This window comes from Dipodomys merriami, unplaced genomic scaffold, assembly GCF_024711535.1.
Source record: "Dipodomys merriami isolate MVZ:Mamm:240054 unplaced genomic scaffold, mDipMer1.0.p SCAF_5, whole genome shotgun sequence".
In the NCBI taxonomy this organism is placed as follows: domain Eukaryota; kingdom Metazoa; phylum Chordata; class Mammalia; order Rodentia; family Heteromyidae; genus Dipodomys; species Dipodomys merriami.
In genome coordinates this window covers 51430714-51454840 of record NW_027206068.1, presented here as the reverse complement: position 1 = coordinate 51454840, position 24127 = coordinate 51430714, and the positions used below count along the sequence as shown (strand labels likewise).

At 36.8% G+C, this 24127-nt stretch overlaps 1 protein-coding gene across 1 annotated transcript in view; it reads right to left on the bottom strand.

The window, feature by feature from the left end:
- Positions 1 to 21278, bottom strand: part of Met (MET proto-oncogene, receptor tyrosine kinase) — a 137171-nt gene extending 115893 nt beyond the window's left edge. The window contains exons 1-2 of the mRNA XM_069996618.1: positions 21190 to 21278; positions 10657 to 10740 (exon numbers count right to left, since the gene is read on the bottom strand). The gene's annotated coding sequence lies outside the window, so the exon portion shown is untranslated. The remainder of the gene's footprint in view (positions 1 to 10656; positions 10741 to 21189) is intronic.
- Positions 21279 to 24127: the final 2849 nt, after the last annotated feature.

Here is a 24127-nt window from a genome sequence, read left to right as displayed (position 1 = left end):
GGACTTCCGGTTTATTGGCCTATTGGAAACATTCCTCTCTATACTTCCTAGAAAAATCAAACCAAACTATCCTTGAGAGGCAATTTCAGAATAAACTCTACACAGAACTGTCAGAGCCAATAAAATCATCTGCAAACTTTCACGCTTATGTTGAAGGAACTTCCAAGGAGTGTGTATAACCTGAATTAGAAAAGACATCTTTTTAAAGCCTTCCGTGAAGTGTCTGGTCCATCTGTTGTGGTCTGAACTCCCCAGGCATGAGCTGTGATCAAGGATTGTTAGCTCTTTCATTGCTATGGTTAACAAATGGATTTGTTACCTCAATGTTTAAAAAAAGAAACTTTTCTTTGTTGTTTCAAAGTTTGATGACCTGTGCTTAAATATCACCAGTAAAATTGAAATTTAGAAATAATTTGGACAAAGAAATAAGAAAAGAGATAACAAGTGGGATAGAGGCATGGGTCAGGTGGTAAAGCATGTGTGAGTGAGCTGAAGCATCAGGTACTGGGTTTCAGCCCTCATCTGTGACAGAAAAAAGAAAAAATATTATGATGATCAATGAGGTCATATGATTCAGGTCCATTTCAAGATTTCAGATTGAATTTCACTATTTTGACATCTATACTTATCAGATTACCTCAACTTGAACAGATCTTTGTTATATAAACATACATTTTACACGAATAATTTGTGTAGAAACAGTTACAAATATAGAATAATTAAGCATGTCAGATCTTAAAATTCATCAATTTAACTTTCAACAATTGCTTATCGAGACCTCACATGTGCCAGGACGTGTGAGGTCAATACCAGGATTATTGAAGTGACTGTCACAGTCCAGCACAGAAGACCCACATGGAAATCAGAACACATGGTACTGCATGGAAAGAGCTAGCCACTGTTAAGGGCTGAGTGCAGTGACACATGCCTATACTCAACTTCTGAGGTTGGAAGCCATCACAGACAGAAAATTAGCAAGATCTTATGCTAAAGATCAAGCACAGCATGGTTTGTCACATGCAATTCCAGGTATTCAGGCAATAGAGGCAGGAGGATCATGGTCTGATATTATTCCTGATGAAAAGTGGGAACCCCTTTCTAAAAAAAATTAAGGCCAAAATGGATGAGGGTATGGCTCAAGAACTATTTTGCTTAGCCAATGTAAGGTCCTCTGTTCAGACTCCAGTATATATATATATATATATATATATATATATATATATATATATATATATATATATATATATATATATATATATATATATAGAGAGAGAGAGAGAGAGAGAGAGAGAGAGAGAGAGAGAGAGACAGAGAGACAGAGAGACAGAGAGACAGAGAGAGACAGAGACAGAGACAGAGACAGAGACAGAGAGACAGAGAGACAGAGAGACAGAGAGACAGAGAGAGAATGAATTTTATATACTAACTTCAGGGATGGGGGGGAGACATTGCATCAAAGGTGATATGTGAGCCACATCTTATAGAGCTATCAAGTATTGGCCAGGCAACCATGTTTATAAGAGGATGGAGGAGGTGAGGAAATTCCAGCGAAGGTTTAGTCAGACAGGCATATTCAGGTTTTGGAGAGTTGGGACAAAGTGTGTTTGTGGTTAGTGAAATAAAGGTTAAAAAGTAGATGGGGCTGGGAATATATAAAAGGTATATATACCAGTTCATCAAAAAACTTTGTAGGAGGTGGTAAAGCAATGAACAAAGTAATTTAAGTAACACACTGTTGGCCCTTCATACCTGCATGTTTCACACCTTCATATTCAACCAGCCCCATATGGAAAATATTCAAATAGTGCATTTTCAATTACATATGTACAGACTAGATTGCTTTTCATTATTGTCCAAACAATATAGGAGGCCAACAATTTACATGGTATTTTCATTGTATTAATTATCCTAAGTCAGCTAGAGATGATTTCAAGAGGATTATGCAAATACCATTCCATTTTACTCAAAGGAAGAGAACATCCAGGCATTTGGATATGGAAAGGCAGATCCTGGAATCAGTCCTTGCAAGACTCTCTAGGATCTGTGAATCAATTTTTACATGTTAGTGGAAGCTTCTAGGTAACGGAAGTCTGGGAGCATGATGCCAGTGAGGCAGGTGGCTAGAGATAAGGGGATTTCTTTAATGCGACTGCTGGGTTACAGGGCCAGGAGAACATCTTCATAGACACTTAGGGTGTGGAATACGTAGGACCACTTAGAGGTAACAGAAACTGAACATTACTAAGAAAGGTTGCTTTTATTACACATACATCAAAATGCCACAATGTATACCATAAATGCATGCACTTTTTAATGTGCTATGATACTTTGATGAAGTAGGGGATAAAACATTATTTATTGTTTTTTTTTTACCTTTTTGCCTTTAAATGGAGCCGAGGATACATGGAAGTATTCATTTTTAATTGCTGAATTTGTGGTGAAATCTAGAAGTTCAGTCTAAATACCAAGGTGCCAGATTGCATTATTGTCTACTTGATTATGTTCCAATCTGTGTTTTTCAGACTCTCTATCTCTATAATTCCAGATTAGAAGTGGCCAGAAAGAAAGCTGTGTGAGTTCTGAGGTAGGAAAGAAACAGGCATCTTCAATTCAAAGGTTATTATCACCGAGGCCTATATACAATGATGTCAGCAGTTTGTCCTTGCTCTTCTCTTTTTCCTAATGCTGTCCTTGGGGTTCCAAAGTGTCCCTGCTCTTTGCCAGATACTTTGCTGAGAATTCACAAAGGTAGAGGACAGACATGATGAGTTGATCATCTCCCACGGTTTTTGAGGTCCCACTATTGAAGTAGGAAGGTTGGTTCTAAGGGCTGCCACGTGTTCTGAATTGTCGGTGACTTTTCTCTGTTCCTTCAACTCCATTTTTCAGATCCTCACCTTTGGGCTCTTCCTACCATCATGTCATTTCTGATTCATATAAAATTTATTCTTTCTTCCTTATCCCCTATAGTGGTTTTGCTTCCATGAGTGAATCTTTTTGAAGCCACAACTAAGCTGTCTTTTCAAATGGAATTTCTTTAAAATGTGGTGTTTTATGCTCATGACTTTTATCATTTGAAATTGTTTGTATTTGGAGGGTCTAATTTTCTTCTCAGATAGCAGCTTGCTAGAAGAATGATGATCACAATACATTCAAATGGGAGAAATTTTCAGGAATTTCAAAGGAATTCAATAGTAGGATCTTGTGCTGTTGAGACTTTATTTTGGGTATCTATGTGAACATTTTAATATGACATAGGGTTCCAGAATCTTCAGAGCCATAGGATGCCAGTCATGAAAAATCTTAGGTGTATGGGAGATGGTGGGGAGGAGTTGGCAGATTGGGATAAGAAATGATTGCCTTCTTATGGGTAGATGAAGCCAATTTTTTCATGAATAGAGAATGGAATTAGGGCTCTTATTGAAAGCACACCTGTCGAACAGATGTGCTAATGCTATTGGCTTTGTGAGGATCCTTCATGAGTAGGTCAAACACAGACATGAACAGGAGGTATTGTCTAGATTCTAGAATAGGTAAGTGGGTTGCTCACAGCTATAATTTGAATAAGTAGCCAATAAAAGTTCATGTGATAAACTATTAGTACTCAGCCTGAAGTGTGTTGGGAGTGATGGAAACACTAAAGGGAGGGTGCAGCAGTAAATCTGAGGGCCTTTGGGTTGTTCTGTGGATAGAAGAATTCCAGAAACTTCTTCCCTTTCTTTTGCTTCCCAATAATGAGATAAGCAGTTTTTCTCTGAGACATGCTCCTCACCATAATATACTGCCTTGCCACAGGCCAAAAGTAATAGGGCCAATAAGAAATCTCTAAAACTAAACTTTTTTTCCTTTATAAGTTAACATTTTCCAGGTATGTCTTACAGTTACAGAAAGCTTTCTAACATACTCAACTTGCTCTGCTCCATCCCTGTAGAGAGGATGAAGTTTATGTGCAAGACTAATAACAGAAAAGGTATTGGTGTTGTTGTTAGTATTGGAAAGGAAGGTTTGATCTAAAGATTTTGGGTTTTTAAAAAAATTAATTATTTTCTCTCTCTCTTTCCAAAGCCAGCAAAGGAGAACATGAGTTTCTCTTATGCCAGAAGGCAGGGGGTATATCAGCTTTCCTGTAGAATCATTGGCCTGGCTTATTTCCCTCCATGAGAATGGCCTCCCTTCTTATATTTACACTGAAGTTTTTTCATCAAGGGTAAAGGATGACTTCAGAGCTTCCAGTGGCACTTCATGCTCTTAATTTAGCATATCTTACATTGTGTTGCAATTAGCCACTTTGGGGGACATCACACAATGATATATTATTAATTTGTTTTTAATGACTAATGCTTTTGAGGCAAAGAAAAGTAGAAAAATCTGTTATTAGGGCAATGGGAACTAGAAAGTCTTACATGTCTCTTAGAGTGTTGGGTAGTCAGAGAAGCTGGCTTACTGCAAATATAGGCTGATCCAGCTAGATATTTGCATGCTTGGCAAAGCATCGGAAACAACACCCTTTCAATCACTTTGCCTAAAATCTTTGATATCTATGTTTATATATATATATACATATATATACACACACATATGTAATCTAAATTCACTAGCATGTCCAGAACTTGGATTGTGTCCTACAGATGCTCTGCAGGCATGTTCAGAGCTGGGGTTTGCACCCTGAGAGCAGAGCCTGCATATACCCAGCTTCCAACTGGTTTGTGTCCTGAAGTAGCCTTGGATAAACTCCCTTAATGGGCTTCTGATGACCCACTGACCTGTGCTGGGTAATTAATAAACTTCACCTTCTCCCAGGAGACTAATGGGATTAACAAACTGTGACAGTGTCTATTATTCTTAAGAAGTCATACTGAGATGGTGTCTCCTTTCCAAAGGATAGATTACACAATATTGCACAAAGAAACAGTCATGTAATGAGTACAAAATTTTTGTGACCAATTTCTCTTTGTGCAGATAGCATGATTGCCAGCTATTGTCTATTAGATAAGCAAAAAGTAGCCACTGATTAGGGCCTCAAATGAGGCAAATAAAAGTCCATTAGATCTGTCACAAATGAGGTCAACTGTGTGATTGGAGATTTTCGGTAAACTCATCTCATGAGTCTAAAGAGGAAGTGCGCCTGAATCATCCTGCAGTCAAGTATACCTCTCTCTGGATTATGCCCAAGGCCCTTCTTTAATGTGGGAAGAATCCTTGGTGTTACCTTATTACCTAGTCAGATATGCCTGTTAGGGGGTCCTGCATGGCTTAGGTAAACAAGACCTCATCTCATCCTCTGTCTGTCAGGGTTCTTTGAATCCTTTCCTATCATTATAAGCAAAGTGAAATAATTCCTCACTTTAGCAATATTCTCAAGTCTGTATGAAGGGCTCAGTTGCTGGACAGCGTAATCCTTCCAAAAGAGTATTAATACATAATTGGAAAAAATGTTATAGTCATTAGGACTCAAATCCCCCAGGCCCCATCTAGGCCTCAGTAATTCTACCAGAGACTCACTCACAGGGATTGTGGTGAAAACTGTAAGATCAGTGAGATCCTAAATCTCAAGATATCATGAACAGAAATTTTACTTCTTTAGCTGTGTTGGTCACAGCCAGACTATCTGAATGAACATTGAGGAAGGAAGACTAAGATCACAATAAGGTGTGTCAAGGGTAGGGAATGAGACAAGGCCCCATCCAAGGTTTGAACTCAGAGCTCAGAAGCAGGGTGAGTGACATTTACCGCATGTCACCAGGTTCCTTGGCTTCTTTCTTGACATATTCTTTTACTTTTGATGGAATAATTCTCATAGAATACTCTTCAAAATAGTATACATATGGTGAGAAAATTTTGGAAGCTTATACACAAGACAATGATTTAAATTTTACCCTTATTATTTGATTAAATACTTAGATGTGGATATAGAATTCTAGATTGAAAGACAAAGATCTATTGTGTTTTAGCTTCATTCTTGTTTTAGGAAAGTTTTATGTTTATTTTAAATACTAAAATGAGTGTAGAAGATGTCTTTTACCTGCAGGAAAATGAATTCTATCACAGCCTGAGTGTGCTCCAATACATTCATTATGGACAACACCTTTCCTTCACTATCTTGAACAAAAAATCCAGCCACACTATGCCAGATGTCTACCCTACAAAACTGTGAATTGGATGTTTTCAGCAACTGAATTGGCTAGAATTTGTTACATAGTAACAGGAAACAAATGCAGTGCCTTCACTGAACTTGATCAACATGTCTCTGAGTGTGCCATTTAATGTTTAATACAAGTTCACTGACACAGCAAGCTAATAAAAATGCTCTTTTTACACTTACCCTTCTGATTTTCTTGATCTAAAGTGGAGGTTTTTCCTTGATTATTGATAGCAACCAAGGAATGTGTATTTTTGTTTTATGAGAACATTTGAATTTCATGTCTTACTTTACAGGTATTGGGTACATTGCAGTGAATAATAACAAAATCTCTGTCTTCATGAAACTTATGGTCTGCTTAAAGAAGATATAAATAAATGATATGTCCATATATTGGATGGTGGCAAATATAATGATAAAAGATTATAGCAGGAAATAGCATAAGAATTTGGGAGAATACAACTTTATACTCAGAGAAGGCCTCCCTCCTTGGAAATGTGAAATTTGATTAAGGTCTAGATGGTAAAAATTTTAAAAAGCTAAAACAAATACCTGAGGGAAGACTATTTCAGGAAGAGGAAATAGTAAGTACCAAAGCTGTGAGGCAGGACTATGCTTAGCATCTTAGAGGATTAAAAAATGGACAAAAAACAAGTGAGGGCTGGGAATGTGGCTTAGTGGTAGAGTGCTTGCCTAGCATGCATGAAGCCCTGGGTTCAATTCCTCAGTACCACATAAACAGAAAAAGCCAGAAGTGGTGCTGTGGCTCAAGTGGTAGAACACTAGCCTTGAGTACAGAGAGGCTCAAGGACAGTGCTCAGGCCCTGAGTTCAAGCTCCAGGACTGGCAAAAAAAAAAAAGTGAGGAACGAGTCTTAAACAAGTCAGGATATCTTCACTTAGCAAATTACTATGTTAGCTTTATCATTACTGTGATCAAATGCCTGAGAATGAACACTTTAGCAATTTAAGGAAGGAAGGAAGTGTTCTGTTTCACACTGTTAGAAGTTTCCCTCAATCATGGCAGGGATGGGATGGTGCAGAAGAGCAGCTCAACTCATGGCAGCCAGGAAGACAGGGATGAAGAAGGAGAAGGGGATAGAGGAAGGCCAAAGGAAAGGGAAAAGAAAAAGTGGAAAGAAGAGAGGAAGAAGAAGAGGAAAGGAAGGAACGGAAAGGAAAAGAGGGATAGAGAATATACCTGGCTCTCTGTTTTTCTCCATCTTTCCTTTTATTCCATCATCCTGGCACCAACTTATTGTACTACCCTGCATTCAATGTGGATTTTTTCCCCTACATTAATACTCTCTGAAATCACCTTCACAGAAGCACCCAGAGGTGAGCTTTATTGATCTCCTATGCTTCTCAATTCACAAAGGTTGTCAATCCAAATTAACTATCATAGTTATTTTTGATAGTAGAAGTAGGAGGAAAAAAGCACTTTCAAAATTCAGTGACTTTTCTTCATTGCTCTGAATGTGCTGTGTTTTATCTCTACCTCTTAAGGTTGCTCAATAGTTTTCTGAGTAAGTGTGAGCAAGTTATTTAACATATGGACTTCTATTTTCTGTCTATAAACAAGTAATTGTGTACATATAATCTTTCATGTCACATTTGGCTCTAAACCTTGATTTTGCATCATGTTATCTTAAAATGAATTACTACTTCCCATAGAAGGCCTGGAACATAAGAGAGTGAAACAAGTCAGTTATTACTGATGCTCATTTGATATTTCTAGAAGAAAAGTGGGCTAGACCTCATCAGGTCTATTTATGCATTCTCAAGTTCCACATTTATTATCTTCATAGATTACAGAGCTTGCCAATGTGATTATCATCTTAGTATAAGTGAGGTTTTAATACAGCTATGATCATTTCCAAGGCACAATTAATGAAACGTTTGAAACTTCTAATGTGCAATTAGATGGCATAAATCACTATCACAGGCAGAGAGTGAGCATTCTTAGCAGTGAAGGATGTTTGCAACAAGTTCCTAGAATCAAATCTACTTCTACATTGGACACTCTACTTTAATGCATGGATTGCAAGCTGAAACCAAGAATATGATTTGTTCTGACCTGTCTTTCCAGCCCTTGCTTCTATTACTTGGTACCCTTCTTTCTACCAACAGTACTTATTTTATACTCTTGTTTCTGCAATCTGGAATCTTTCCATCACCCCTACCTCCACTGTCCTGGTTCATGGGACCTCATTCACCCCAAAATGCTTGCTATCCATCACGATCTAAATCAAACTTCTTGCTGAGACTATACTTTCCAAATCCTTCCAAGGATCTCAGTAGTCTTTTCCTCCTTCAAATATAATACAGCTGAATATGATGGTACATACCTTTAAAAATCCCAGCATTTATTAAGCTGAAGCAGGAATTCAAGACTAGCGTGGGCTACATATCCTGTCTGGGAGAAAGCCTGTCACCATCAACAACAGCAACATCAAAACAAAAATAAAAATTCATAACCCACACTGAGGATTTAGCTTGGCATTAGAAAGCCTGCTGAGCATGCATGAGAACAGAGTTCAATCCCAAGAATCATAAAAACAAACAAACAAAACCCCCCACCAAAAACAGAAACCCAATTCAAAATAAAAGGCATAATATATTCTTGTGGCCGTCTAATAATATTTATTTTATTCTTGTTGGAATATCCTTCCTTTTACAGTGCAAGCTTGTTAAGGGAGGGCGCCATGTCCTGTTCATCTCCTATATCCTTCTGTTCTCAGAAGACTCAATGCTAAATGAATTTCACCTATCACTTGTGTAGACAAAAGTCAATGGTGTTATTAAAAAAAAAACCCCAAACGTGTCTAATATATATATGAAGGCAGGTATATGTGTTTTTCTTTCAAAAAGTTGCATCCCTGAATAGATTTTTTAATTTTTTTTAAAAAGTGACCTTGCAAGTGACCATCATCTTTTCTATTCTAACCTTTATCTTTCAGCGAAGAAACTTTTCATGTTTACCAGGTTTTGAGGAGCAGATATTTTGGGGGTTGGCTAAGTCATGAAGTCATTAGAATTAAATTTGATATTCCTTTGGAAAAGTAGCCTCTACCTCCAGTAACCAAACAAAAAAAAACCCCATAAGGTTAGACTATTAGCTTTACAATGGCCTTGATCAACTAGCTGACTTAAAACACTCTAATGTTTTGACCATGTCAGTCCACAAGAAAGGGCGAGCCAGGTGGAAAGGAAGCATAGATTTTCCTCTTTATGAGTCTAGACAGCAAATTTCCTAGGAGAATGTTCCATGTTTCTTGAGATTTGAAAAACCAGCAGCTCCAAAAGACAGTTTCAGAGATTGCCCTTATATTTAAACTTGAGATTGTCCTTGTTTAAGGGTTTTAGAACCCTTAGGTTTAGGGAACTTTTGGGAACGATTTCTGAAGGAAATGTGATCTGAAAGTCAATGGTTCATATTTCATTACACCTCATGCTGTCCGTTAGCAGTAAATCTTGCATTGGACACTTGTCGATTCCTATGAAAATAGCACTCTTGCTTTTATTTCCAGTTTTTTAAAAAGCTTCTATTGAACTGAGAGGCTTCAACCTTATGCTTCTAGATGTAAGATCTGATTAGCAGAAATAAGTACAAAGCTTAAAATCCCACTCAGCAAATGGAATAAATTTATCTTTCTCTCTACAGGGTTATAAAAATATTTTATACTTGGAAAGTTCCTTGAACATGTGAAATGTATACAATGAATTTCTGAGTAACAACAACAATACCAAAACCTTAGGCTTAAATTTCTTCTTTTAAAAAATTATATTTACTGTAGGAGTCTTTTCTCTGGAAGATCATAGTTTAAAGCCAAATTGGACAGAAAAGTCTGTAAGATTCCATCTCCAAAATAACCAGCAACACGCCAATCTAGAGGTGTGTCGTAAGTGAAAGAGTACTCGTCAAGCAAGCAAAGCTGAGCAAGTGTGAGTCCCTCACTTTATACTCCAGTACTGCAATCAAGAAAAGAAATTTGTAGTTCTGGGGAACCAACCCAAACCCTTATGCATATTAGGCAAGTGCTTTACTATTGGGATACATCCCCCTCCAGATCTTAATTTTTGTCACAATATGTTTTATTCACATCAAAACAGTATATTTACAAATAATCATGTTTCACTTCATTTAAAAACATTATTTATCCATTATAAGCACTTCAAGTTAGAGTCAGAAAATGCATATAATATGCATTCATACATACTTTATTATTTCATTCACAGAAATCTGATATGTGTTATCTTTTCTTAGCACATGAATTTGAATAGCTTTTATTTAGCAGTTGCTTTCTTAAATTTAATCTAGAAACAAATGGGATCAAGCTTGGTGTTAAAAATCTGATGAAAATCTTTCCAATTTTATTATTGTCTTTAGATTTAAACATAGATTACAAATCAGTCATTTTTAAGCTGAAATAGCATTTCAAAACAAAGACTTTTGCTTTCTTTTTGCTTTAGTAACATATCTGTGGTTATGTTAGCCATAGGACAATGATTACTTACCAATTGAATAGTACTTCTATACCCTGGCTGGAGGTGTGGCTCAGTGAATTCCACATTGCTCAGTTGTAACGTTCACCTGGTTTCCTACCATGAAAATGAATGTATTAGTACATACTTCATGAGAGTGCTGTGAAGTTTAATTAATGTTTATGAAAGCTTCTTGAGAAAAGATGTCACATGAAAAGATATCTCATGAGTTAAAATTATATAAAAAGCAAACATGTAAAATACTTTAGAAATTGTTGCTTAGAAAAGATAAAAATGCCCCACCGATCTATTAGCCATGTCTGAATCAATGACTTCTGGTTTAATTTATGACAGTACTTTATGGCTAGTGCATAAAGATGAGTTAAAGGTGCATCATCTCTTTTTACAGTGCAGAAGTCTTTATGAAATTGTGGTCAGAGAGGTTTTTGCAAAGCATTTGTCTGGTGTTCATTCAGGCAGAACATTCAAATCAGGGATCTCCTTAGAAGTAAAATGTTAAATGATGCATGAATTCTTGCTCCCAAGTGAACGCACCCCATGGAAAGCACTCTAGATCCCCAATAGATATTTTCTATTTTTTCCTTCTATCAGTAGAATGTCTAACTGTGTTTTATTGGTCATATGGTCATCATGAATAAAGCTTCACATTGTCTACTTTTCTTAACAGCTGGGAGTGGCCCAAGGCAACTGAGCTCTGGCCAATGGGATGTGCGCAGAATTGACTTGTGAAACTTCTAGGTTGCATGCTTAAAGATAGGGGCACACTTCTTTCTCCTTTCTTTCATCCTTATGCTTGGAATACAGATGCAACAGGCCTTGTTGTGTATATGAGTGAAGAAAATAACTTAGAGTAACATAATAAAGAAGTGCAGGTCCCCAGACAACTTACAGAGCAGATCTGCCATAGCAGCCCTAGACTAGGAACTATGAATATGTTCAAAGTTCTATTATTTTGAGTCTTGGTTAGAAACAGCCAACTATCTCTTAACTTATACCTGTCTCTTTAGAAGTAAGGGGTAGGGACATGACTCAATTTTCAGATCTTATGCCAAATTGCTCATTACTGAACCACGTCTTATTGAATAATGAATTGTAAGTTTTATTTATATTTTAAGTAGATTAAAGCCTTCTCATTTGGATGCATATTGCACCATCCTAAAATGGATTAGGAATAATTTCTTTACTTGGGCTGTGATGACCCCCACAAAAGGAATATAAAATGTGAAATCAGGAACAGAACGAAATTATTGATTATTAAGAACAGGGCCCAACTTGAAAGGCAGGATTTCCCTGTAGAAAACAAAAAAAACTCCAGGCTAGTCATTAAAAGGAAAAATTCCAAAGAGAAAGGCTTGAAGTAAATTAGTGAGTTAAACACCGGGTTACTGGAATTCGGTAAGTAGTAGTAAAACAACTAGCATCCGCCATGGGGATTCTCCAGGCCAGGGGCGATGCAAAAGGCACCTTGACCTGAATAACCAGAATCAAGCCTGACCTCGGCAGATTCCAAGAAATGGGTGAGAGGGAAACAAAGAGCAATCCTCGCTTCTGTACCCCCAGTTTGCTTGCTCTGGCTTACTGTGAAAAAGCTACTTGTGTGTGGTTTGCGCCCTTAAATACCCAGCAGGTCCTCTTTTCAGGGCTTAATTCCTAAACTGTGAGCTGGATGCAGAAGCTACACAACAATAAAGACTCCTAGCCTAATTGAACAAGAGTTGGAGTGTCCTATTGAGAAAGCCGGGAACTACAGGACATGTAAACAAGCTAAAGACCTCTCTACTTTGAAATGATTTTATCCTTTGGTAGCCCTCAAACTTAGAAAAGTAGCAGTTTGACCCATTGTAACAATGAGATGTACAAAACACTATGTTGAAAACAAACTTTACAACTTCTGTGGGGGGGAGGGAGGTAAACTCATTTCTGCTCCAAAAGGCACTCACTAGGATCACTAGAACAGCTCATCAGGCTGGATGATAAGATTTGAAAACGGCTCAATAGATGGCAATTTGCTGCCTTCTATGTGTCAGGTCAGCCAGGGCTGTAACTTTTGTTTCATTTTCGTGTTGGCTTTTCCAACAACGCTGCTTGAACTGCCTCCCATCATGGTGGTTACTTTTCAAGAGTATGTATTGGAATAGACAGGAAGAAGCAGCTGGTAGTTTCTTAAAGCCTGGCACAGCACTATTTCTGCCATGTTCTATTGGTCAATAAGTCACCCAGCCCATAAACAGACAAAAATGTGAAGGACATGAAATTATCCCTTAATTGGAACGTGTTAAAACTTTTGTGGTCATTTTCAATGTACTTCAGTCTTAAACACTTTCCAGCTAATATTGAAGACATGATAAAGAAAGTAGTTAAGAAAATAGGCAGTATCAATCATTTTTTTCCAGTGAAAATGTGGTAAAACGCCCCCAAAGAACTAATAGAATGAATTGATAAAAACTTTTCTAGTAATCTAGTGATTCTAATGTTTTGGGCTCTTGATATCCAGTATTATACCAGAATTTTTATTGATAGTGCACTGCAGACACTGATTGTGGCCTATTCACTATACACAGCATTATTCATTTCTAAAAGATACCTAAAAGATTTATATTAACAATGTACCCAGAAAAAAATCTTTGTTCCTTGGGTTATTTGCATATAAAAATCACCAGAGATAGGGGCTGGGAAGGTGGCTCAGTGGTAGAGTGCTTGCCTTGCATGAATGAGGTCCTGGGTTCCATTTCTCAGCACCACATACATAGAAAAAGCTGGAAGTGGGTGCTATGGCTCAAGTGGTAGAGCGCTAGCTTTGAGCTGAAGAGCTCAGAACAGTGCCCAGACCCAGAGTTCAAACTCCACAACCAGCAAAAAAAAAAAAAAAAGAAAAAGAAATCACCAGAGATAGAGTTCTGGACAATGCATTGTAATAAAAATTCATTAGGTCTATAAGTCCAGGAAAATGCTTTAGGATGATTGCTTCTTTTAAATTATCCATTCTTCCCTCTTCTTCCTGCTTGGATTATAATTATGATGTGTATAGTGTAACAGGCATTGATCAACAGGTGATCACAAGGAAGAAAACAACATGCCACGGTACAGAGGGAAGCCTGGATTATTGAGAACCTTGTAGAATCACTATAACAATTTTACACATTCACTTAAAATTTCTTGAAATACGATATAATAATTCTGTATGTGCTTGAAGCATAGCAATTGGGTTTCTGTCACATAAAGTTAAATCTAATCTCTAACTGAATTAGTGCCCTAAAAAGTCAGCAGTAGTTATAATTACTGCTAGAGATGAACAATATATCATAGTATATATAAAAGCACCAGCAGATTTTCTTTTGTCTACTGTGTTTCTGTAAGAATAGAGCTGGTGTTGCTCTAACTGCCCTCTTCCTTATATTCATGTGTGGGCTTTCAGTGCCAGGATGAAATTACAACATTCTTCTTACCTTTTATTTGCAGCATATTAAACATATGCAAGAATGGGCAATGTGGGCCACTCGGATCTTTTTATTAGAAAAATAAATAAAATGGGAAAATAATTTATCTGTGAAATGTTTGCTGTAGGTCGGTTATAGTCCATTTCTATAACCTCTTAGTTATACTTTTCTGTAAGTTTAGGAGGCATACAACATCATTGAAATGGCTGTATTCAAATAGCAAAGTCAAATCCATAGATAGGTATATATTCTAAGTAAAAGGTATAGATTTGGCTGCTTTATTAGAAGCCACATAAGAATGGCTTAAAGATGACAGTTTATTTTCTTCTCATGTGACAGTCTGAATGGGGAAGAAATGAGGCTGCACCCAGTGGATGAGTAGTTAGGAAGCAAGGCACCTGTGGCTTATTAGAATATTCACCTTCCATCTATGTTATTATTATGTTATCGCCTAGACAAGTGTTATTTTTATCCACTTGTCAAAGCTGTCTCACTACCATTTCTTCTTCCTAGAATTCAGGAATTGGAAATAATCAAAGAGCTATAGTCATCTATGAGACTGTCTCATCTACACACTCATAGATTATTAAACCCATATCCTTCGGGTTTACCTCTCCCCCAGCATTTGTCAACAAGCAGCAACAGCTGAAAGATTAATTTGGAAATATTTCTGGTTGATTCCCCATGTCCCTAGCAGCAGAAAAGAAGTTCTATAACCAAAAAGAAGAGGAAAATGGGTGGGAGGTGACAATTGAATGCTTCTTTTACCTTGCTTCTCTCAGTTTTTGAGGAGCAATTTCCTGTCATTGGGACAAATAAGGTTCTTGGCTTTTAGAAGGGGATGTCCAAGTGAGCACTCATTTCTCTGGCACTGCGAGCCTGTGGACTTGCCTTCAATCAGCAGTGGCTTTTGCTCTGCAGCTGTTCATTATACCAGATGCCTTATAGTCTTATGACTTCTTTATTGTTAGCTTCTAGTTCTCATGTTCTGTCATCATCTCACCTCACTGCCATCTTGACCAATAGTTCTTCAATGTATGTATTAAAATATCCAAAACCATTATGAGCTTACAAAACTTACTGAAGACCAGGAGTGGTGGTAGGTGACATGGGATCCCTTCATGGTGGCTTTGGATCTCTCTCATCTCTATTACCATTTCAGCTCTTCACCTACTCATATCAAAGCTGATGTGGGTCTCCAGGATCTTTTTTTCCATTAGGCAAACTGTTTTCCTATTCCTTTTAAGCCTTTGCAGCCCTACCAGATCCTGAGAGTGTTCTGCTTTTACCCCAAAGGTTATTCTCATCAACTGTTGTTTACTCCTAAAAGGAATGCCAGTACAAACTGTTTAAAAAAATGCATGTCCCGCTTCATTATAAAATGAAACCAACACCTGCATTTGTGGTAAAAATGTTGAGGGCATTGTCCATTACATCATTCGACTTCCTCTCTATAAAGCACTACACCAGAAAGTTCTTTTAGCTTTCAGTGCCAGAAAAAAACTTAGCTTTGCCTAAAGCATGCTTCCTCCCTACCGATAACAAGACCTCTATGACTTATCATACTTGCCGAACTATGTAACTCAGAGGCAAATTTGCAGTTCTATCATTGCAATTATGTTAAACACACTATTAGCATATTGGTAATTCCTCTATTGCTTGGACCATTTTACATGCCTATCATATTGCTTTGCTTTTAGTTATAAGCTATTTCCAATCCTTTAAAAAAGATTCAATGCAAATTAGTGGATATGGTGATATGTATGCATAGCCAACGTATTTGGGAGGCTGGGACAAGAAGGTCACTTGAGCCTAAGAGTTCAATGCCATCCTGGGTAAAATAGCTAGACTCTGTCTCATGTTACAAAAAAGACCAAAATCAGTTAATAAGCAAATAAACAGTTGAGAGATAGTCTAAGGCTAAGTATAAGGCTAAGGCTAAGTATAAGAGAGATAAGTCTAAGTATACGCTGCTTTAGACTCTCTCAAGCCCCAACTATCTTGAAAAGACAAAACACCAAGTGGGCCATGGACTCATTTCCATTTTCCAAAGGAAAAATAATTCAGCAGGCATGATAATTTTTATTTATTATTTTATTTTTATAGTTCTGGGGATAAAAACACATGATATTGTGCATGCCCATTGAGCTAAAGTCCTAGAATCTAACATGCTACTTTTAAAGTCAGAATAGGCACAAAAATTAAACTACTTTTTATCAACTGGATTGCAGCACTATTGGATTTCATTTGTATCCAGGAGTCTTTGGCTACTTCTTTCTCTCCAGCTGCAACGGTAGTGACCAAACTGATGAGGGCTTCAACTGACTTCAAGAGAGCACAGCATCCCTCCTTATGCTACAGTTTACTATGTGATTTCTGTCTGCTAATGAAGATCTAAGACTATAGGATCTAGTTGGCATCCATAATTTTGCACTCTAGAAATAAGGAAGAACTAACATCCTATGGGTGAAACTTTGACCAATAAGAGATGGAAGGCAGCAGCTAAAATACTTTAATATCTTCCATATCCTGAAATTTGGAGTTACTGCCTTCAGATACAATCATTCTTGGAAGAGGGTGTTTATAAGATCCAAGAATCAGTTTTACCCGATGCCCAATGTTGATCAGTTTGGTAACATGTCCTCATTTTGACCTTCTCATTTTTATCAACCTCTTTTCTTTCATTTCCATCATTTCTCTACTTTTCCCTCCTCTGGGATTTACAAAAGCAGAAAAGCTTTTGTCTCAGGTTCTGCTTGAGAAACCAGGTTAGAGATATGATTGGTGACATGGGTAGCCTAGAATACAGAACTCCAAAGAGTATGTTGGAACTGAATTATTCCTATCTGAAAGTAACAAAGACACTATTTTTGGTGATGAGTGGATCAGGATGACACTTTACATGCAGGACAACACAATTGCAATGATGCTCACTTGTTGCTATGCAGTACAGATTGAAGTTGTGATATTGATACATAAAAATGCTGTGATTTAGCCAGGTGCTGGTGGCTCATGCCTGTAATCCTAGCTATTCAGCAAGCTGAGATCTGAGGATTGTGGTTCCAGCAGAAAAGTCAGTGAGACTCTTATCTCCAACAAACTACTCAGAAAAAGTCAGAAATGGTGCTGTGGCTCAATTGGTAGAGTGCTAGCCTTGAGCACAAAGAGGCTCAGGGACAGTGCCCAAATGCTGAGTTCAAGCCCCAGGACCAGCAAAAAATAAAAAAAGGAAGAAATACAGTGGTTTCTGTGCTTTACCATCATTCAGTGATGATAACGATAAGGGGAGAGGTAGGTTAGTTTTTTTATTTTTGTGTTTTGGAAATGGAAGCTTATAAAAAACAGGTATAGGCTCAGCATAGCCTATTTAAGATATTATGCAAAGGCCAGAGTCTTCTCTGTAGGTTCTATAGGTATTCTTTTGGCATGATATCTATTATGGATAAAATTATATATCTTCAAAAATGAGTTAAATTCCTAACCTCAAAGAATGTCACTTTATTTGGAAAGTTCATGGCAGAGCTTTCTCTGAAGCAGTATGGTTAGTTTCTTTAAAGGAGAAGAGATGGGTCAGAAAGATAAATACTCAGAGGGAAGTGCTACCTTGTGACAAAAGTAGAGATTATAGTGATACATCTTCAAATTAAGGACTGTCAGAGATAGCTGGTGAATACTAGAAGCTAGGAAGAGGGAAGGAATCATTTATTCAGAATTTTCAACAGTATAATGGTCCTATGAATACCATTATTCAAGGCTTTTTGCATCTGGAACTGTAAAACAATGTATATTTCTGTTCATTTAAGCCATCTAGTTTTGCCATTTTGCTAGAACAAACCTAGGCAAGTTGTGCAGAATTGTTTTACAACATTAACTTGTGAATGGTTTCATTTTATGGCAAAGGAATTATAATAATGGACACATGCCAATGAGCCCACCATATTACAAGTACCTCCATCTAAGCATCATCTGTTAGAATTATAGATAGCTTTCACTAAATAATGGAACATTTTTAGTTCAAATTATGGAACATTATCCCCAAAAACGTTGCCAGAATTTTTGTGTGTTAATGTAAAAGGAGTGTCAAATAGAAAGATGGCGTAGAATTTGGTTTTTTTTTTTTTTTTTTGGTCCGGTCGTGGGGCCTGAACTCTGGGCCTGGGCGCTATCCCTCAGCTCTTCAGCTCAAGGCTAGCGCTTTACCATTTGAGCCACAGCGCCACTTCCGGCTTTTTATTTCTGTTTATGTGGTGCTGAGGAATCGAACCCAGGGCCTCATGCATGCAAGGCAAGTGCTCTACCACTGAGCCACCTTCCCAGCCCATGGCGTAGAATTTGTAAGAGGTATCTTTAATAGAAAATTATTTAGGGGGGTTTCTTTTAAAAAAATCCCCAAAGGGAATGGATAGTAGATCATAGAAGTAAGCTAAAGTTTCTAAGGAATATAAAGGAATGAGCTAGAGGATAGCTGTTAATTGTTAAATGAATATACAAGAAGAATATTATTAAGATTAATTTATAGCCTCTTTTCTACCTATTCAAAAATAGAAAAATCTTTATTTTTCAGCACAAATCTCAAAGTAGATGAAAATGTTTTCTAAAAATCAACTTTAAAATTGCATTATTGATTTTTTTTACCATGTCAAAAGACATTATTTACTGCAAGTTTATTCAAAGTGAATTAAATTTATAACCTAGCTATATAGCATGTACAGGTACCAATTTCAGGAAACTGAAAAATTTTCTTAAAAGGTAGTATACTTTAATAGCAATATTATCCAGAGATGCTTCCATTGATGGAGATATTTGTAATATTATGCTAAATTTGTGTGTAATTGCTTTTTTTCTTTTGACAAGATAAAAATGTTTCATTTTTCATTCTTACTGCAGATGTTTTCAAAAATGTATTCAGAGTCTTCACTGTCACAGTAAATATAAAAAGTGCATCCATCTTTCTTTGGCCGATAAAAATTTTCAGGCTCTGAGACATTGATTTTTCTGAATGTCAATAATCACTGCACCGTCATAGATTGGGATGAATGTGTATGACTTCAGCACCTAAGTAGGGAATTGATTATCTGAGTAAATCTTTGACAAAAGCTTTCTTTGTTGAGATTAGCTTTTTTTCCTAGCCCACAAAATAGGGTTCTAGTCATGGTTTGGTATTAGAGTCGTTTACTCAGACTAGTGCATAGTTACCCTTGTTGACATAAAATCATCCTGTAATCTTGCTGGGATTATAGTGAAAGTAGGAGACTGCTGAGGCCTGGTCCATCAGCCTGCAGCAATCAACCTCACAGGGCATAGCTCAAGGTTGGGAATGGATAGGAAGAAATAACGTGGATCTGGAGATAGCACTGATAAGTCTAGTATATTTAGCAGCCTGCCTGCTCTGTCTCAATCTGCCCTGATTTTGGAAGTAAAAGTTCAAATAATGTGATAGGGCTTCTAGAATCAATCAGACAGACGGTTGATTGGTTTTGGTTTTAGGAGACTTTGTATAGAGCTGCGAGTGATCAAGGGATTCAGTTTGAAGGAGGAAAGAAACATTAGATGGCTATATTTAGGGAAGACTTCCAATCATAAAGGGAGAGAGGGAAATCTAAACAGAATCCATGAGTAAGAAATAAACTACACAGGAGAATCAAGACAGAAACTTCTGTCAGCACAGTAAAAGATGAAGGGAGAACCATCTAGTATTTGTTTCAGTACAGAAATATTGAAAAATATAGCATTTTAAAAGCAGGTAGCAAAGCTTAAAAAAAAAGAGAGTAAAGTTCTTTAGTAACAAATATGAAGTCAGAACATGAAGACAAATCTCCAAGAAGTAGGGGAAGTGATGGGACTTATAGGGGATTCCCAACCGGATTGAGATTTGCTTGTCAAAACTTGTAGTTCAGATCTGTGACAGGCTCCATACCAATGTGAGAGATGCTGGAACAGAGTTTACAAACTCTGTTTGTGAGGTCGTGTATGAAATGTGAATACAGAAATACTAGCCTCTGGGATAGGCTTGGGAGAGTCTGGATCTAGATACCTGCAAAGAATTGTAAACCTAAATTGGCACTGAGCAGATGAACTTACACCACGCCTAGAGTACAGGAATCCCACATTGAGAAATTAACACTGGTATATCACTGGAATCTGTGGTCCTCCCAGGTTTTTGGAAGAAACCTGAGTGGAAACAACCCTGAAGGGATTGCCTCTTAGCACAGAGCACAATGGAATTTTTTTAAATTAGAAAACAAAACTTCATGAGACAGAGAAAGCAGCTGCAACCATAAGGAAAATTTGTACCCCAAGAAAAGAAGATTATAGAATAATCTGAAACATAATAAGTACATTAAGACGCTTAAAGAGATAATAAGAAAAAATAGGAGATGAATAGTCATGGGGAAAGAAAAAGAAGGCATTTTAATAGAGCGTATATTTTAAGTGGTTTGAGAACTCAACAAATTAAATAACAGATTAGGCTCCGCATAAGAGAGGACAAGTGGACTGCAACGTATTCTGAAGTGTAAAACTATAACAATCCAAACAAAGAGATAAAAAGGCTGATGAAGAAAAGTTACTAGAACAAGACAGTCTAGGACAGGAATTCCAGAAGTATAAGGCTGAGCGGTTATATGATTGCAAACTTCCTCAGCCTGCAGCAAACAAAAGCCTTAATTTGACAATATGCTATGATCTTAGGGGAAATAATAGCCATAAATCCAAGTCCAGGTTCTTCCAAAACAAATACAGAAATTATTTCAGAAATAAGAGATAACCAAAAGAAAATGACAATTAGAACTGAGGGCAATTTTCTCACAGAAAAACTAGGTGTCCGGAAACAATGGAATGCATTCATCATTTTAGACTTCATCAATTTAGACTTCTATAGCTAAAGTATTCTTCAATTGTCAGAAGGTGCTGAAAGATTAGATTTTTAAAGTTTTTCACACCAAAGCAACTGTTAAGTATGTGAGGTGATGGATTTATCAACTAGCCTGATTAAATCATCCCACATTGTAAACACACAGGGATGCATCCCATTGTATCCTGTACTAGTGGCTTTTGCGTACCCCTGACCAAATATTTGAAAGAACAACTTAATGGAGGAATAACTTACTTTGCCTCAAATTTCAGAGGGTTCAATTCATAGTTGCTTGGTTCCATGAGCTAAGGCAAAACATCGTGTGGTAGTGGGTCTTATTTTCCTCATGGTGGATAGCAAGAAGGCAAGAGAGGAAACAGAGTTTAATTAGAACTTTCCAAGTCATGTGCACAGGGACGCATTTCCTCCAGCTATGCTTCACTTCTCAAAGTTTCCACAAGCTCCCCAAACAACCTCACCAACTAGGGGTCAATGTGTAACACAGGAACCTATGGGAAGACAGTACCTATTCAGACTATAACAGGCTGGTTTAAAGATGGAGGTATATGCATACAATAGAATTCTATAAAGAAGTTAATATGAATGAATAAATCTGTTTGTAAAATATGTAGATCTTGAGTTGAGTGAAAAAAAGAGTTGAAAAGGGTATGTATAAATGCAATAATTTGTGCATATTAGTAGCCAAATTGAAGAAACTATGTACTGGGTATTTTTCCATAGTAGGCAGTTAAGATATTAAAATGTGGATGCATCCTGGTTGCTGGTGGCTCATGCCTCAGGAGGCTATAATGTGGCTAAGATCATGGTTCAAAGCCAGCCTGGGCAGTAAAGTCTGAGAGAGACTCTTATCTTCAATTAACCAGTAAAAAGCCAGTAGTAATCGCATGGCTTGACTGGTATAGCACTACTCATGAGCAAAAAAGCCAAGCAAGAGTATAGAGTACAAGGCTGTGAGTTCAAGTCCCAGTACCCTTACACACAAAAGAATGTGGATCTATACTGTCTTCATTAGTGTAGGAAGTAAATCAAGAAGGATATAACAGGGATTCTCGTATATCTGTGATGTCTTGTCCAATGTGGAACAATGGAACATGTTTGAGTGAATTGATAACATTTTACAAAGTTATCCTCTTATATTTTCAGAGACATCCATAATATTTTATGTAAAAGAAAGGCAATTCAAGGAAGGTGACACGATCTCTAGGTTGGCCCAATATGGAAAGAGACTGAGAAGGTCTAAGTGATATCCTTATATGTGACTAAGTCTGGCTCTTGGCATCCAAGTCAAGGACATTGTGAGCATTAGGCAGTTATGTATGGTCAAATCATTTTTTGACTCTGTAGGCATTGATGGTGGAACTAGAATGTTCTAGTTAAACCATTAGTAGAGGTAGGTTGAAGATGGTAACATTAGGAAAAACAGTAAGAGGAAAACAAAACCATAACTTAGCAGTAAGTCTCTAATAGAGAAGTTCAGGAAATATTTAGTCTTCAAAATTTATCAAGTAATGATCTTAAGGAGTCAAGTATAAATAATAGCATCCCAATTGAGTTGAACATTGAAGGGAATTCTATGAGCTCAGAGAAGCTAAGGTATTTGCAGGAATCTTAGAATCCAGCAAATATATTTATGACAACAGTCTCTTCTTTTTTATTCCAAAGTCCTCAAGTGACTTCTGTAGAACTCAAATCTTCCAAGATGTTCTGTGAACAAGGGGTTTTATAGTAAAGCATGTTAGGAGATGCTTTCTGCCATATTCCATTCTTAGAATTCACAGGCAATTAATAGCTGAAAATTAGCAACATAAGTTGTAGAAAAGAAATCTTTGAGGCAGCTTCACATCTCTCCAGATTATTTGATACCAAAGTAAGTTTGGGAAGGGAGTGGGAGGACTAGATTAAGGGCTATTATAGAATAGACTTTAAGTGTTTCGTGACATTCATTTCTATTCCTCTTTATTTTTTTACACTATTTTTCTCTTTTGAAGTATTGTATCTATGGAAGTTTTTGAAATTTGTCTTTTAAGAATTGAATTGATCTAATCCTATATTTTGCTCAAAATGTCAACATGGGTTTGATAATTATATTTGACTTTATAGGATGAATTAATGAGGTCATATGCAAGTTATTTTAGTGTTTCAGAATAACAAGCAGAGCATTTGTAATGGGCATACAGACCATAATAGTTTTGCAATCCTTTTTTATGACAATCCTCCCTTTTTAATGTCTAGCATAATGCTCGGTCTTCAGGCTTTTGAGAAAACTTGTCAGTGGCCTTAAATCAAACTACCATGTTAAAATATATTACGGTGTTAAAGCCATTTGCAGTGAGCTATCCATTTAATTGCAACCTATAAAATGAACCAGGCGGTTTAAGTTTACAAACATAACATCTGAGGTGGTGTTAAGATTAGAGCTAAATAACACATGTAGTTTAAATGTGAAAGGCTATCAGTTTAATCTACTGCTGAACATCTGATGCTGGCCATCTGAACAATAAATATTTTTCAGCTTTTAAAAACATGATACCTTCAATTTTATATCAGGTTCATCCTCACACATTTATTTTTGCATCTTTATTGGAGCATGGGAGTACTCAACTTGTATTGTCTCAATCAAAAAATAATAAAAATATTTTACTCCTTGAGATAATTCTTAGCATAAAGTAGTTGCTCCAGGACTATTTAGTATGTGGTTGAAGTTCTTGTTTGATTATTATAATTCCTTCACATTATAAGTCCCAATGAAGAGAATAAGATAAAGAATGGTTAATTAAATATGCTTACATTTAATAAAATTTGTTATTATTTAATTTTAGAGTCTTACAGTTTTCCTTCAAGTTAATGAAATTCTCTTAGGCACATGATCTTGGGTCTGCTGCTTATGAATGGTATGACTTTGAGAAGTTGCTTAACTTTCAGTGTCTCTGTTTCCTTGTCTGTAAAACAAAGATGTTAATATAACTGTGTGGTTACTCATTTAATAGCTGTAAAGTGTTTAGAATATATGCAAGTGCATGCCATATAGAAGCATGATAGCATGCTTATTAGCCATCATTAGACAGTACTTTGGAATACTCTAAATGATTAATAATACACAACTTCCAGTAAGATTTGCAATCTCAGTTAAGCACAATCAGCTTAATTAGCCTAGAATAAAAACAACTAACCT